This window comes from Symphalangus syndactylus, chromosome 5, assembly GCF_028878055.3.
Source record: "Symphalangus syndactylus isolate Jambi chromosome 5, NHGRI_mSymSyn1-v2.1_pri, whole genome shotgun sequence".
Taxonomy (NCBI): Eukaryota; Metazoa; Chordata; class Mammalia; order Primates; family Hylobatidae; genus Symphalangus; species Symphalangus syndactylus.
Window position 1 is genome coordinate 148560186 of NC_072427.2, and position 15417 is coordinate 148575602.

Here is a 15417-nt window from a genome sequence, read left to right on the forward strand (position 1 = left end):
TTTCACAGACAACAATTGAAAGGATGAAGGAGAACCAGAATTGAGTACAGGTCCACAAGCTCTTATCTGAAACTTTGGGGGTCAGATAAGTTGTGGAATTCAGAATTTTTCAGGTTTATACAGAAACTAGCACCACAAAACACCCTTGGGGATTTGGGGTAGCCGCATAATCAAATGCAACATTTCTGCAGCAAAACTATTGAATATTTACACCAACTGGGAGGAAGCTTAAATAGCCTTGTCTCAATTGAGGTCTGGTTTGATGGCCAAATAAGTTTGCTACAGAATGCTCAGAATTGCAAGCAAGGGGCGTAGAGCTGCCTGTCTTCTGTCACACTCTGACAGATCACCTATGCTCTCCTTTAATCCTCATGTCAGTCTCTGATGTGGGTGCCACCAACTGCCCACATGGCCTTCCCTCTCAGACCCTTGCTCACCCCTCACCTTTGTGCCATCTTTATCCTCCCCTTCCCCACTCTGGCTGTGTCAGTCACTGGTGTCCTGGATCACCTGGAGCATCTTCTCTCCCAGGCTTGGGCACTTGGGATTAAAGGTAGCTTCCTGTAGGGGTCATCTCTTTTTTATTTTCCCAGTTCTCCCAGCAAGACTAATTTCGGGATATTGGAAACAGCTAGACTTTTCCCTCTTTGAGTCATGGGGACACACACGGGTCAACAGTCTCCTCCACTCTTTCCTCAGCAACTGATATGTGGAGTGGCTTATTTCCCCAGGAAGTTTTTAATTCAGGGGCTTTGCCGTTGTTTCCACACTGTTCATAAATGTCACACTGCTGTGGTCACACTTGTCAGATCTGTTCTCTGTCTCACTCTGTAGTTTCCTTTCTCTTCATTTTCTCCATTCTCTTGTCTTTTCCCAGCCCCCTCTGCAGCTCTTCATGGGGGTCCACTCAAGTCGGAAGCCACATCTGGGTGTGATTCAGAGAGCTGTTTATGCAAAACCACCCTTTTCACCATCAGGCAGGGCACCTGAATTCCCACCGCAGAGAGTGCTGTGGCCCTGACGACTTTTCTGTCACCAGCCATTTCCAGGTTGTGAATGTCTTCACTGCAGGCATGGGGCAGTGGGGTGGCTAGCTGACAGCAGGCCCTGGGAGGATGGACGAGACCCTCAGAAGAATGATGACCTGGGGACCTTTAGGAAGAAACTTGTCGAACAGGGACTTGGAGTTCGCTGAGCCTAGCAACCTTGAACCAACTGGGAACTGCTCACTAGCCTAAGGCCGCTGTCCTCTGGGCCAAAGCCCGTCTCCTCTCTTCTACATATCACTTCTCCAGGGGGTCAGAGCAGGAGCAGGGTCTGCCTGGCTTTCCTGGAGGGCCTCGGCCAAGAGGAGGAAAGCCAGGTTTCTGGACCTTTTTCTTTCCTAGGCAAATAGAATGAGCTCATCTCTAGCACTCTTTGCATCCGCTTCTGGTGAGCCTTCCCCATCCTAGGCTGGCTCCCTGGACGGGACCTTCCTTTTTTTTTTTCCTCTCTCTTCATCTCGCTCTGTCACCCAGGCTGGAGTGCAATGATGCAATCTCAGCTCACTGCAACCTCCGTCTCCCAGGCTCAAGCAATTCTCATGCCTCAGCCTCCCGAGTAACTGGGATGACAGGTGCATGCCTCCACGCTCAGCTAATTTTTGTATTTTTAGTAGAGATGGGGTTTTGCCATGTTGGTCAGGCTGGCCTCAAGTTGATCCGCCCACCTCGGCTGGGATTACAGGGGAGAGGCACTGTGCCCAGCTTATTTTTTGTACTTGTAGTAGAGATGGGGTTTTGTCATGTTGGCCAGGCTGGACTGGAACACCTAGCCTCAGGTGATCTGCCTGCCTCGGCCTCCCAAAGTGCTGGGATTACAGGCATGAGCCACCGCGCCTGGCCGGGCCCTTCCTTTTGTCTACAGGCCCTGGGATGCAGCCCGCTGACATCTTCCTTGAAATCTCACACAACCACTTTCTCTTTTGGGGTCAGCCTCTCCCCCATGCCTGAATGGGGCATAAAAGTATATGGTATTTTCTCAACAGCTCCCTGCGTTTCTTTCCTTTCCAGAAACAGGCCCACAGCAGTCCTTCTTGAGAACTCTGAGGACTCTCATGACTTTGTTTGTTTTTTTTTTTTTGTTTTGAGACAGGGTCTCCCACTGTTGCCCAGGCTGGAGTGCAGTGGCATGATCTCAGCTCACTGCAACTTTGCCTCCCAGGTTCAAGTGATTCTTATACATCAGCTTCCCAAGTAGCTGGGATTACAGGCACCGGCCACCATACCCAGCTAATTTTTTGTATTTTTAGTAGAGACGGGGTTTCACTATGTTGGCCAGGCTGGTCTCAAACTCCTGGCCTCAAGTGATCCACCCTCCTTGGCCTCCCAAAGTGCTGGGATTACAGGCGTGGCTACCGCGCCCGGCCTCTTTGTTTGTTTGTTTGAGACAGGGTCTCTCGCTGCTGTTGCCTAGGTTGGAGTGCAGTGGCAACACAGTTCAAAGCAGCCTCAATCTCCTGGGCTCAAGCAATGCTCTTGCCTCAGGCTCTCAAGTAGCTGAGACAACACCTGGCTAATTTTTTTTATTTGTTATTTTTTTGTAGAGACAAAATCTTGCTATGTTGCCCAGGCTGGTCTTAAATTCCTGGGCTCAAGCAATCCTCCCACCTTTGCCTCCCGAAGTGCTGGGATTACATGGCATGAGCCTGGTCACATTTTCTTTTTTGGTACTTGTCACGCTTGTGATTTTATGTGATCTGTGATTTAGAGGATTTATTTTGGTCTGAGGTAAAGCTAATTTCTGAAATCAGATATTATGTAAATTGATAGGTGTAAGGTTTGAGTGCTGACTACTGAGGTTTTCTGACTCTCAGTCTATGTAGCCAGGGAAGGACGAGACCTATAAAAGGAATTTCTCAGATACCAGGCAAGGGGAGAAACAGTGAGGGAAAGATGTCGCTACGAAGGGACCTGGAACTGAAAGGTGGTTTCGGGGCCCAAACCCACTGAGACAGGAGGATCCTGGGATAGGTGGAGAGAGCTTGACTTTCACAACCAGACAGATTGGTGGTCCAAATGCCTCTCTGCTGGCTACTACCTGCAACACGCCCAGAATGTCCCACAACCTCTCGAATGAGTCCTCATCTGCTTGAGGATAGTGTGATGCACTTTGCAACATGTTGGGACAATTAAGGGTAACAATATGAATGAAATGTCTGGCCTTGTCTTGTTTGGGTACTCAATAAATATTCATTCCTCCTCTCTCTTCCTCGGTATTTGAGGTTGCAAGTCCCAAGAAATGGGGTTGAGGAAACAGCTAGTTAACCTGGGAACTAAACCAAAGGAGTGTGAAAGAGACAGAACGACTCACTAAATTGAGCAAGCTGTGCATAGGCGATATGTCTGCTCTGTATGTATTATTCATACGCAGTTCTTCATCACGCAGAATCATGATTTCACAGGGCGACAGGGGACGTTTCCTCTCACAGTAGGCTCCTGGGCCCCTGGCATTTTTTTTCTTTCTTTTTTTGAGATGGAGTCTCACTCCAGGCTGGAATGCAGTGGCAAGATCTTGGCTCACTGCAACCTCCACCTCCCAAGTTCAAGCAATTCTCCTGTCTCAGCCTCCCAAGTAGCTGGGATCACAGGCATGCGCTACCACGCCTGGCTAATTTTTGTATTCTTAGTAGAGACGGGGTTTCGCCATGTTGGCCAGGCTGGTCTCGAACCCCTGACCTTAGGTGATCCACCTGTCTTGGCCTCCCAAAGTGCTAGGATTACAAGCGTGAGCCACTGTGCCCAACTGCCCCTGGCATTTTCTACTCGCTTTTTTTTTTTTTTTTGAAACAGGGTCTTGCTCTGTCACCCAGGCTGGAGTGCAGTGGCACCATCTTGGCTCACTGTAGCCTCGACCTTCTGAACTCAAGCAATCCTCCTGCTTCAGCCCCCCAAAATATCTGTGACTATAGGCATGCGCCACCAAGCCCAGCTAATTAATTAATTTATTTTTTTTTTGAGATAGACTTTCGCTCTTGCTGCCTAGGCTGGAGTGCAATGGCGCGATCTCTGCTCACTGCAGCCTCTGCCTCCTGGGTTCAAGCGATTCTCCCGCCTTAGCCTCCAGAGTAGCTGGGATTACAGGCGTGCGCCACCACGCCCGGCTAATTTTGTATTTTTAGTAGAGACGGGGTTTCTCCATGTTGGTCAGGCTGGTCTCAAACTCCCGATGTCAGGTGATCTGCCAGCCTTGGCCTCCCAAAGTGCTGGGATTACAGGTATGAGCCACCGTGCCCGGCAAGGCCAGCTAATTTTTGTATTTTTTGTAGAGATGGAGTTTCACCATGTTCCCCAGGCTGGTCTCGAACTCTTGAGCTCAAGTGATCTGCCCACGTTTGCCTCCCAAACCTGGGATTACAGGTGTGAGCAACCGTGCTAGGCCATTCTTGCTCTTCTGAGTGACTTCCCTTGCCCACCAGATGAGATAAATGGCTCATGAAGCCAGTCTGGTGATCTTCCCTGTGGGGGGGAGGGAGGCATGCCCCACTTTCCCCAGCTGTTTCTGAGCCTCATGACTGTGAGCCCTGAGAGGGACCTAAGACCTCTGTTTCCCCTGCTAGTCTGGTGCGGTGTCTGAGCCTGAGCTCTTAGGGCAGCTTGCTTCCTAGGGCTGTGCTGGAGCCTGCTAGTACTGCCTAGCCAAAGCCCGATCCTTACATTTTCAGGAATTTTGTGAGGTTACTCATTGGTAGCTTGAAATTGGCCAGTTGGCCATATTAGGAATACTTACAACCACATACATCAGCAAATGCCATAGATTAAGGGCTTCCCACCCTGAGAGCTGGCTGTTAACATTTACCACCGCACCACCACTACTGACTTACTGGGGTGAGGCCCAGTCATTACTTTTAGTCATTGTTTGGGTCTTGGAGAGACAGAGTTCATTCCTATCTGGGCTCCTGTCCCCTCCTCCTGGCTTCTAGGTAGAAGGTCCTATGGGCCTATAGGGAGCCCCCATCTTACTGCTCCAGCCAGCTTAGGATTTCAAGCCAGCAGGGCTGGAAAATGATTCCGACCTTCGGCTTTACCCTCTCACTCTACAGCTATCAGAACCATGGGCTGCAGAGGCGAAATGACTTTCCCTGTGTGGCAGAGCTGGGAGAGAACCCAGGTCTCCTGAACCCCAGTCTACTGCTGACGAGGCCCTTACAGAGTGGACACCTCAAAGGTGCTCATTTCCTGTGCTGATCTGTGTCCTCACAGTACCTTCCATGCTCAGCCTGCAGGCATGGCTCAGCCGCCCTTCCTGCCCATCTTCTTCTGGTCTCATAGACCGTTCCCTGCCCTTTCACTCTGTGAGCCCATCCCAACTTCTTTCTCTTCTTTTTTAAAATTGAAATTTAATTATAAAAGCAATATTCATATCACCTCCATATAAAAAATTAAACCAGTAAATCCATCATTTTCATCAGTAGGTAAATGCACTAAGAGTGCTTGTACCTGTGCCCCAGGAGACATATGCAAAAAGGTTCAAGCACAACTGTTTGTAATTCCAAAAGAAAAAGCAAGCAAGCTGGTGTGGTGTCTCACACCTGTAATCCCAGCACTTTGAGAGGTGGAAGCGGGCAGATGGCTTGAGCCCAGGAGTTTGAGACCAGCTTGGGCAACATGGCAAAACCCCGTCTCTACTAAAAATACAAAAATTAGCTGGGTGTGGTGGCACATGCCTGTAGTCCCAGCTACTCTGGAGGCTGAGGCATAAGAATAGCTTGAACCTGAGAGGTGGAGGTTGCAGTGAGCCGAGATCGCACCACTGCAAAAGAAAGGAAGAAAAGGAAGGAAGGAAGGAAAAAAGAAAAAAAGAGAAAGAAGGAAAGAAAGAAAAAAAAGAAAGAAAGAAAAGAAAGGAGGAAAAGAAGGGAGGGAAGGAGGGAGGAAGGGAGGGAAGGAGGGAGGAAGGAAGGAAGGAAGGAAGGAAGGAAGGAAGGAGAGAACAGTAGTTGAATAATAAATTGTTGTATATTCACCCAATAGAATACTTTAGAGGAATGAATATGAACCACCTGCATATAGCCATGTAGATTAATTTGCATGAGTCTCAAAAATATAATATTGTACATCGTGAATGTACTTAATGCCCCCTGAATTGTACATTTAAAAATAGTTTAAATGGTAAATTTTATGTATATTTTACCACAATATAAAAAATAGGAAAAGCATGTTAAGTGATACTGCACAAACACACAGAAGCAAGGCATAGAAAAGTACATATGATTCCATATATAAAGTTCAAAAACAGGCAAAATGAAACTGTTTGCTGTTCAGGGTGCACACAGATGGTAGAACTAGAAAGGAAAGTGAGGAAGTGATAGACACAAGCCAGAGCTGCTTCCCCTGGTGAGGAGGGAAGGTGTGATCAGGGTGCTTCGAAGGTTCTGCTAATCTTCTGATCTTAATGTGGGTTTTCAATGTGTTATTTTTATGTACTATTTTACATATCTTAGTTCACAATAAAAAGTACAAATTATATTTTAAAAATTGGAGGTGAAAATGAAAAAAATGGAAAATTATAGATAAGACTCAGGTTCCCTTTGATCAATCTCCTCCCCCAATCCCTGGTCCTCTACCTACCTCCTTAGTGTAGGCACTGTTTTCAGATTATTGAGTATTCTTCCAGAACTTTCCTAGACAAAAAAATTTTTTTTTTTTTTGAGACAGAGTCTCGCTCTGTCACCCAGGCTGGAGTGCAGTGGCGCAATCTCGGCTCACTGCAAGCTCCACCTCCCGGGTTCACGCCATTCTCCTGAGTAGCTGGGACTACAGGCGCCCGCCACCACGCCCGGCTAATTTTTTTTGTATTTTTAGTAGAGACGGGGTTTCACCGTGGTCTCGATCTCCTGACCTCGTGATCTGCCCGCCTTGGCCTCCCAAAGTGCTGGGATTACAAGCGTGAGCCACTGCGCCCGGCCTGACAAAAAAGTTATGTGTGTTGTTGTGGGTGTTTTTTGGTTTTTGTTTTTGTTTTTGTTTTTTGACAGTCTCCCTCTGTTGCCAAGGCTGGAGTGCAGTGGCACATTCTCAGCTCACTGCAGTCTCCACCTCCTGGGTTCAAGTGATTCTCCTGCCTCAGCCATCCAAGCAGCTGGGACCACAGGTGTGCACACCCAGCTAATTTTTGTATTTTTAATAGAGATGGGGTTTCACCATGTTGGCCAGGCTGGTCTTGAACTCCTGACCTCAATTGATCCAACAGTCTCAGCCTCCCACAGTGTTGGGATTACAGGCATGAGCCACCGTGCTAGGCATATGTGTATGTTTTTAGCAGTTTCTTTCCTTCTTATTTTTTGAGGTGGAGTCTCGCTCTTGTTGTCCAGGCTGGAGTGCAATGGCATGATCTCGGCTCACTGCAACCTCCACCTCCTGGGTTCAAGCAATTCTCCTGTCTCAGCCTCCCGAGTAGCTGGGATTATAGGCGCCCCCCTCCACATCTGGCTAATTTTTGTATTTTAGTAGACATAGGGTTTCACCATGTTGGTCAGGCTGGTCTTGAACTCCTGACCTCAGGTGATCTGCCCATCTCAGCCTCCTAAAGTGCTGGGATTATAGGCGTGAGCCACTATGCCTGGCCTGTTTGTTTTTTGTTTTTGTTTTTGTTTTGAGACAGAGTCTCGCTCTGTCACCAGGTTGGAGTGCAATAGCATGATCTTGCCTCACCGCAACCTCCGCCTCCCAGGTTCAAGTGATTCTCCTGCATCAACCTCCCGAGTAGCTGGAATTACAGGTGCATGCCACCATGCCCAGCTAATTTTTGTATTTTTGGTAGAGATGGGATTTTGCCACATTGGCCAGGATGGTCTCGATCTCCTGACCTCGTGATCCACCTGCCTCGGCCTCCCAAAGTGCTGGGATTATAGGTGTGAGCCACTGCGCCCAGCCAGCCTGTTTTAAAAAATTATTTTATTTTCTACTTAAAATGTTATTAAGCAATAATCAAATATTTCTCACTCTGATTTCTTGGCCCCACTCCTCCTGAGGATTCTCTGCTTGAATTTTTCAGAGCAAGGACGACCCTTGTCTTAAGAGAGGTAGGAGAGTGCCTCACGGACAGCATCTGGTTGTTCCTTCTCCCTGGCAAGGGGCTGCCTCTGTTTTTCATACCTGAGATGACTGACAGCAGTAACATCTGACTTTGTCTTTTCCTTTCTTATTTGCGGCATCGCGGGCTACCTATATTTGCTAAAGGAAATCTTACACAAAGCTGTGATAATTCTAGCACAGAGCAAGAAATAGAGCCTGAGGAACAAACCATCCATTTTCTCTCCACTCGGTAAAAAATTATCTCTGGGAAATGAAATAGCCCAAGTCTGGCAGTTCCATGTTCTTCTTCTTCTTTTTGTGTTTTAGAGACAGGCTTGCTTTCTCACCCAGGCTGGAGTGCAGTGGCACAATCATGGCTAACTGTAGCCTCGAATTTCTGGGCTCAAGAGATCCTCCCACCTCAGCCTCCAGAGTATCTAGGACTAGAGGTGCACACTACCACGCCTGACTAATTTTTAATTTTATGTAGAGACTGGGTCTCTTTATGTTTCTCAGGCTGGTCTCAAATTCCTGGCCTCAAGAAATCCTTCCACCCCAGCCTTAAAGTGCTGAGATTACAGGCATGAACCACTGCCCCTGGTCCATGTTCTTCTTACATTGCTTTTTTAAAGTACTTCTTTTTGCAGCTAGAGAAAGGCTTGTTAACTGGTCTCATGACTCAGCCTGCCAGGCACAATTCTCCATTGGCCCCAGCACAGTTGTATTTTTGTGTTTGTTTTGTTCTTTCCATAAATGATATACAGTATGTATCCTATGATTTGCTTTTCGTGCTTTTAATCCAGTTATATGTCTTGGAGATCGTTTCATTTTATACTTCTAGAACTACTCGTTTTGTTAAATAGAGAATGGATGTGCAGAGGCTTTTTAGCCATTCTCCTGGTTCCTGAATACTTATGTTGTTCCCAGCAACGCACTATCGTAAGTGGTGTTGCATAAACATCTCATACTTCGCTGTGCATGTGGGAGTGTCTCTCTAGAATAAGTGCAGGGCATTGGGATTGCTGAGTCATAGGGTGTGCACACTTTTCACTTTAATAGATGCTGGCGAGTTGCCCTCCAGAGTGGCCCTACCAATTCACACTCCCACCAGCAGTGGAATGAGAGCACATATTTCCTGACATCCTGCCAGCCTTTCATATTAGCAAACTGTTTTTGAGCATCTTACTGGAGGAAAGTGCTGTCTCATTGTTTCAGTGTGCACTCTTCCCATTCCCAGGGAGGCTGAGCATCTTTCCATGATCACGCCGTTTGTGTTTCCTCTTTTGTGACCAAGGTCTTTTTACCCTTATGTCACCACCAGTGTTCTGAAGTCCATCCTTGGCTCTTCCGCACAGCAATCTTGTCCTCCAGACCCAACCTGCATTGCCTCTGCCAATCACGGGGATGCCAAACATGGTATACGCTTGCCATCTGCCCTGGGGGCTGAGAAAAGCCTCATGGTGACAGGGGAGATCTCTGCTGTGCCTCCCTTACTAATGTCAGGGGACTTCAGACCTCCACAGAGGGTGTGTCCTTTACCTTACTTGTCACATGTCAGCTGGGACTTGCGTGACCCCTAGACTCCTTCTGCTTCAGCATTTGATGACCCCCCAAACTGCACTGACCTCCAGCCCAAACTGAAGGGATCCCTGGTGCCTGTTGACTTTTACTGAGATGAAATGAATCATTTTAATAATTTAAAAATGTACAATTCAGTGGCTAGACTTTTACTGCGATAAAATGAATCATTTTAATCATTTAGAAATGTGCAATTCAGTGCTTTTACTATATTCGCAAAGATGTGCAAATATCACAGATACATTTCTATTTTTGAAGAAGTTATAACTACCCTAGTTGGTGTGAAGTGCTATCTTATTGTGGTTTTGATTTGTATTTCACTAAGACTAATGATGTTGAGAATCTTTTTATGTGCTCATCGCCATTTGTATATTTTCTTTGGAGAAATGTCTATTCAAGTCCTTTGCCCGTGTTTAAATTAAATTATTTGTGTCTTTTGTTGCTGAGTTGCAAGAGTGTTTTTTTTTTCTTTTTGATATTATGAATTCTAGACCTTACTAGATATGTGATTTGAAAATATTTTCTCTGACTGGGCACGGTGGCTCACACCTGTAATTCCAGCACTTTGGGAGGCCGAGGTGGGCGGATCACGAGGTCAGGAGATCGAGACCATCCTGGCTAACACAGTGAAACCCCGTCTCTACTAAAAATACAAAAATAAAAAAAAATAATAAAAAAATTAGCCGGGCGTTGTGGCGGGCGCCTGTAGTCCCAGCTACTCGGGAGGCTGGAGCATGGCGTGGAACCCGGGAGGAAGAGTTTGAAGTGAGCGGAGATCACGCAACTGAACTCCAGCCTGGGCGATAGAGCGAGACTCCGTCTCAAAAAAAAAAAAAAAAAAATTATCCCATTCTGTGGGTTGTCTTTTTACCTTCTTAATAGTGCCCTTTGATGCGTAAAAGTTTCACATTTTGGGCCGGGCGTGGTGGCTTATGCCTGTAATCCCAGCACTTTGGGAGGCCAAGGCAGGCGGATCACAAAGTCAGGAGATCGAGACCAGCCTGGCCAACATGCTGAAACCCCATCTCTTAAAAACACAAAAAATTAGCCAGGCGTGGTGGCGGGCGCCTGTAGTCCCAGCTACTTGGGAGGCTGAGGCAGGAGAATGGCATGAACCAGGGAGGCAGAGCTTGCAGTGAGCCGAGATCGCGCCACTGCACTCCAGCCTGGGAGACAGAGCAAGACTCCGTCTCAAAAAAAAAAAAAAAAAGTTTCACATTTTGATGAAGTCCAGTTTATCTACTGTTTTTTCTGTTGCCTGTTTCTTTGGCGTCATATTTAAGAAACTGTTGCCGAATCCAAACTCATACAGATTTTCACTTATCTTTCCCTCTAAGAGTTTTATAGTTTTAACTCTTAAATTTAGTTCTTTGATTTATTTTGAGTCAAATTTTTTATCTGGTTTTAGGTTTTAGGTAGGGGTCCAACTTCATTCTTTTACTTGTGGATATGCAGTTGTCCTAGCACTGCTTCTTGAAAAGACTATTCTTTTCACACTGAATGGTCTTGGCACCCTTGTTGAAATTAATTGACCATAGATGTATGGGTTGATTTCTGGACTCTAAATTGTATTCCATTGATCTATATGTCTGTCTTTAGGTCAATACCACAGTTTTGATTACTGTAGCTTTATAGTAAGTTTCGAAATTGGGACTTCAACTTCATTCTTCTTTTTCAAAAGTGTTTTGGCTATTCTGTGTCCTTTGCATTTGCATATGAATTTTAAGATCAGCTTGTCCACTTATGCAAAAAAGAAGACAGTTAGAATTTCGATGGGGATTGCATAGAGTCTGTAGATGAAACTGGGAAATATTGCTACCTTCAGTCCATGAACACAGATGTCCTTTCATTTATTTAGGATTTCTTTAATGTCTTTCAACAATGTTTTCTAATTTTCAATGTGTGAGTCTTGCACTTTCTTTGTTAAATATATACCAAGGTTTGTTTTTTTTTTTTCTCGAGACAGAGTCTCACTCTGTTGCCCAGGCTGGAGTGCAGCGGCCCAATCTCGGCTCACTGCAGCCTCTGCCTCCCAGGTTCATGCGATTCTCCAGCCTCAGCCTCCTGAGTAGCTGGGATTACAGGTGCCTGCAACCATGCCTGGCTAATTGTATTTTTAGTAGAGACAGGGTTTTATCATGTCGGCCAGTCTGGTCTCGAACTCCTGACCTCAGGTGATCCGCCTGCCTTGGCCTCCCAAAATGTTGGAATTACAGATGTGAGCCACTGCACCTGGCCAATGTATGCCTAAGTATTTATTCTTTTTGATGCTATTGTAAATTGAGTTGTTTTTCCTAATTTCTTTTTTTTTTTTTTTTTTTTTTGAGATGGAGTCTCACTCTTGTTGCCCAGGCTGGAGTGCAATGGCGCAGTCTCGGCTCACTGCAACCTCCACCTCCTGGGTTCAAGTGATTCTCCTGCCTCAGCCTCCTGAATAACTGGGATTACAGGCATGCACCACCATGCCCGGCTAATTTCGTGTTTTTAGTAGAGATGGGGTATTACCATCATGGTTAGGCTGATCTCAAACTCCTGATCTCAGGTGATCCGCCTGCCTTGGCCTCCTAAAGTGCTAGGATTACAAGCATGAGCCACTGTGCCCGGCCCCTAATTTCAATTTCATTTTCTTTCTTTCTTTTATTTAGGCAGTGTATCGCTCTGTCACCCAGACTGGAGTGCAGTGGTGCAATCTTGGCTCACTGCAGCCTGCACTTCCCAGGTTCAAGTGATCCTCCCACTTCAGCCTCCCGAGTAGCTGGGACTACAGGTGCGTGCCACCATGCTTGTCTACTTCTTGTATTTTTTTGAAGACATGGGGTTTTGCCATGTTGCCCAGGCTGGTCTGGAACTCCTGGGCTCAAGTGATCCATCCGCCTTGGACTCTCAAAATGATTACAGGTGTGAGCCACTGTGCCCAGCCCCGAATTTCATTTTCAAGTTGCTCATTGCCCATGTAGCAGTTGACATTTGAAGGAGGCAGTTGTTTTCTCCAGAGTTGGAAGGTGGTGCCTTGAGGTGTAGGCGTGTTGCCATGACACCCTGTGGGCCGTTGCTGGGGCTCTCTTGTGACTTTTCTGAAGTCACAGATGGAGAGTTTGACTCTGTGACACAAAGGGAAACATGTCTGACTAATCTTTCCCACACTCCCTTTGCCTCTGATGGATCCCTCGGCTAGGAGAGGAGGAGAGGAAGAGAGTGGGTTGGTGGGGCCTCACCCTTTCTTACAGGTGCTTCCTCTGACCCTTCTCTTCTGCAGGGTTTTTGGGGCAGCTGCTGAAGGGACAGGCACTCCCAAAGGGCAAGGGCTGTGGCAGCCTTCTCTTTTATCCATAAGTTGGCCAGAATTGATGCTGTCTGCTTGTTTTTTTTGTTTGCTTGTTTGTTTTGTTTTTTGGGAGATGGAGCCTCCCTCTGTCACCCAGGCTGGAGTTCTGTCACCCAGGCTGGAGTGCAGTGGTGCGATCTTGGCTCACTGCAACCTCTGCCTCAGCCTTGGGTTCGGGTTCAAGCAATTCTCATGCCTCAGCCTCCCAAGTAGCTGGGACCCCAAGCACGCACCACCGTCCCTGCTTAATTGTTTTGTATTTTTAGTAGAGATGGGGTTTCGCCGTGTTGGCCAGGCTGGTCTTGAACTCCTGGCCTCAAGTGATCTGCCCACCTCGGCCTTTCATTGTGCTAGGATTACAGGTGTGAGCCACTGCACCCGGCCTGATGCTCCCTACTTTGATATGCATAGAGGAATGTTGCAGGCAACAGGTATAGGCAGGGTCCTGGTGGCTGGTGATGTCAGAGAAGCCTGGGGAGGGAGTCCAAGGATCAATCAGCTGGTGAAAATCTGAAGGAGTGAAGGATGATTCGAGTAAATCTGTGCTGCCTGGCCTGCGTCCAAGGCCGTCTCTCTGCTCAGTCACTTGCTAGCTGCCCAGTTGCTCAAGCTCTGTGGGTTTGTTTCCACCGTCACATGGGGATGCCAATGCTGGCCTCGTAGGACAGGTGTGAGCAGCCACGTTTGGTAACTCGGGTGAATGCCCTGCTAGGACTTGATGCAGAAGAGGTGCTAGCCAGTGTTCACTGGAGTATGACTTGATCACCAGCAACTTCCTTCTTGACTGGGATAGGGCAACATGAGAGTTCAGAGTTCCCTAAGTGCGGCCGTGCTCAGAATGGAAGGGAAAGAGTGAAGAAATCTACTAGGAAGAGGTGTATGGGGGGCGTATGCGACAAATCTCACCTTTATGAGAGCTCAGCTAGTCAATGGGAGCTTTAGGATGAACGGTGTGGGTGCTTCTAGGGCTGAGGAGACTCCATCATATTTTCACTCCAAAGGAATGGGGTGGGCCGGATGGGGAGAGCTGCAAGAAGCAGGATGTTGCAGGTTCGTGTGGTTTTGTTTGTTTTGTTTTGTTTTGTGAGACAGGGTCTGGCTCTCTTGCCCAGGATAGAGTGTAGTGGTGTGATCACGGCTCATTGTAGCCTCGAACTCCTCGCCTCCAGCAGTCCTCCCACCTCAGCCTCCCGAGTAGCTGGAACTACAGGCACACGCCATGATGCCCAGCTAGTTTTTGCATTTTTACTATGGGCAGGGTTTCACCAGGTTGTCCAGGCTGGTCTTGAACTCCTGGGCTCAAAGCAATCTGCCCGCCTCAGTCTCCCAAAGTGCTGGGATTACAGGCATGAGCCACCATGCCCGGCAATTATACATTTTAAATATTAATATAATAATGAGGCTAATCTATAATGCTTCTATGTCAAATTCTTTAAAAATTTTTTCATTGGTTTCATTCATTTCCTGTTTAAGTATTAATATATGTCAGATTCTTTTAAGCATTACAAAAACTTTAAGTACCAAATGCATGCAGTGGTTAAAACCTGTTTGAAACTTAGCATGAGTTTGACTTGCTTCATCACTTTTGATTTTTATCAGTTAAGGTTTGATCAGAGTCAAAACCACTATGAGTGTTATGGAATAAGGAACTTATTTTAGAGATTAGACCTTAATCAATCATGGCAGCTGGTGAAGGAGTCTTTGGAGGCCTCTGTATCTGTAGTGGGCCTGAGGTCACTATGGGTCAGTTGGGAGAAGCACAGGATGTGAAGTGGCGGAAGGGCAAAGGCCATCTGGAACCTGTCTGTGCCTCACCACCACCCGCCCCGATGGTATGGGTGTCTGCAGAAGGACCTAGCACTCCTTGCCTCGGAGTTCCACTTATGTGTGGCCAAGAATTAGAGAAGCTGAAGGAGGCGATCTGACAGGAGCTGGAAGAGCTGCCAGTCTGGCTGCCATCCGTGCAGACAAGGTGAGCCAGCAGATGACTGGCACCCCATGCTGGCCTCAGAGCACGACGGCTGCTCCCATTCTGTTTTCCTACCTCTCAAATCTCACATTTCTCTTGTGGCCAACCCTCACTAAGAACCATACAGGGATTAATTTCCAAGAAATATCATTTCATCTTAGCTAAGTTGAGAGGGTAAAAGCCATCATAAAGATTGATTCCAAATCTTCTTGGGGTTAAAAGCACACTCGTCCACGAGGGGAACGGTTTTACTCAAGTGGGCAGTGTGTGACCGTGGTCTGTGATTACCGTCTCAGGAAGGCTAACCTTATTTATTTGCCAGATTTGAGGCTAGGAAGCCAGACTTGGGCCTGAGTACATCTATATAGTTCTCAGTTTAGTACAATGTTCCCTTAAATGTTTCAAACTACATTTATAAATTTAATAGTTCTGAGTTTGTCTAAGTCTATACTCTTTTTAAAAATTAAAAAATTTTTTTCGCGTTGACA

The 15417-nt window shown here is 46.8% G+C and overlaps 1 protein-coding gene across 1 annotated transcript in view; it reads left to right on the forward strand.

Moving 5' to 3' along the window:
- The window catches only part of VAMP1 (vesicle associated membrane protein 1), a 77708-nt gene that overhangs the window by 26869 nt on the left and 35422 nt on the right, over positions 1–15417 (forward strand). The gene's annotated exons all lie outside the window — the stretch shown is intronic.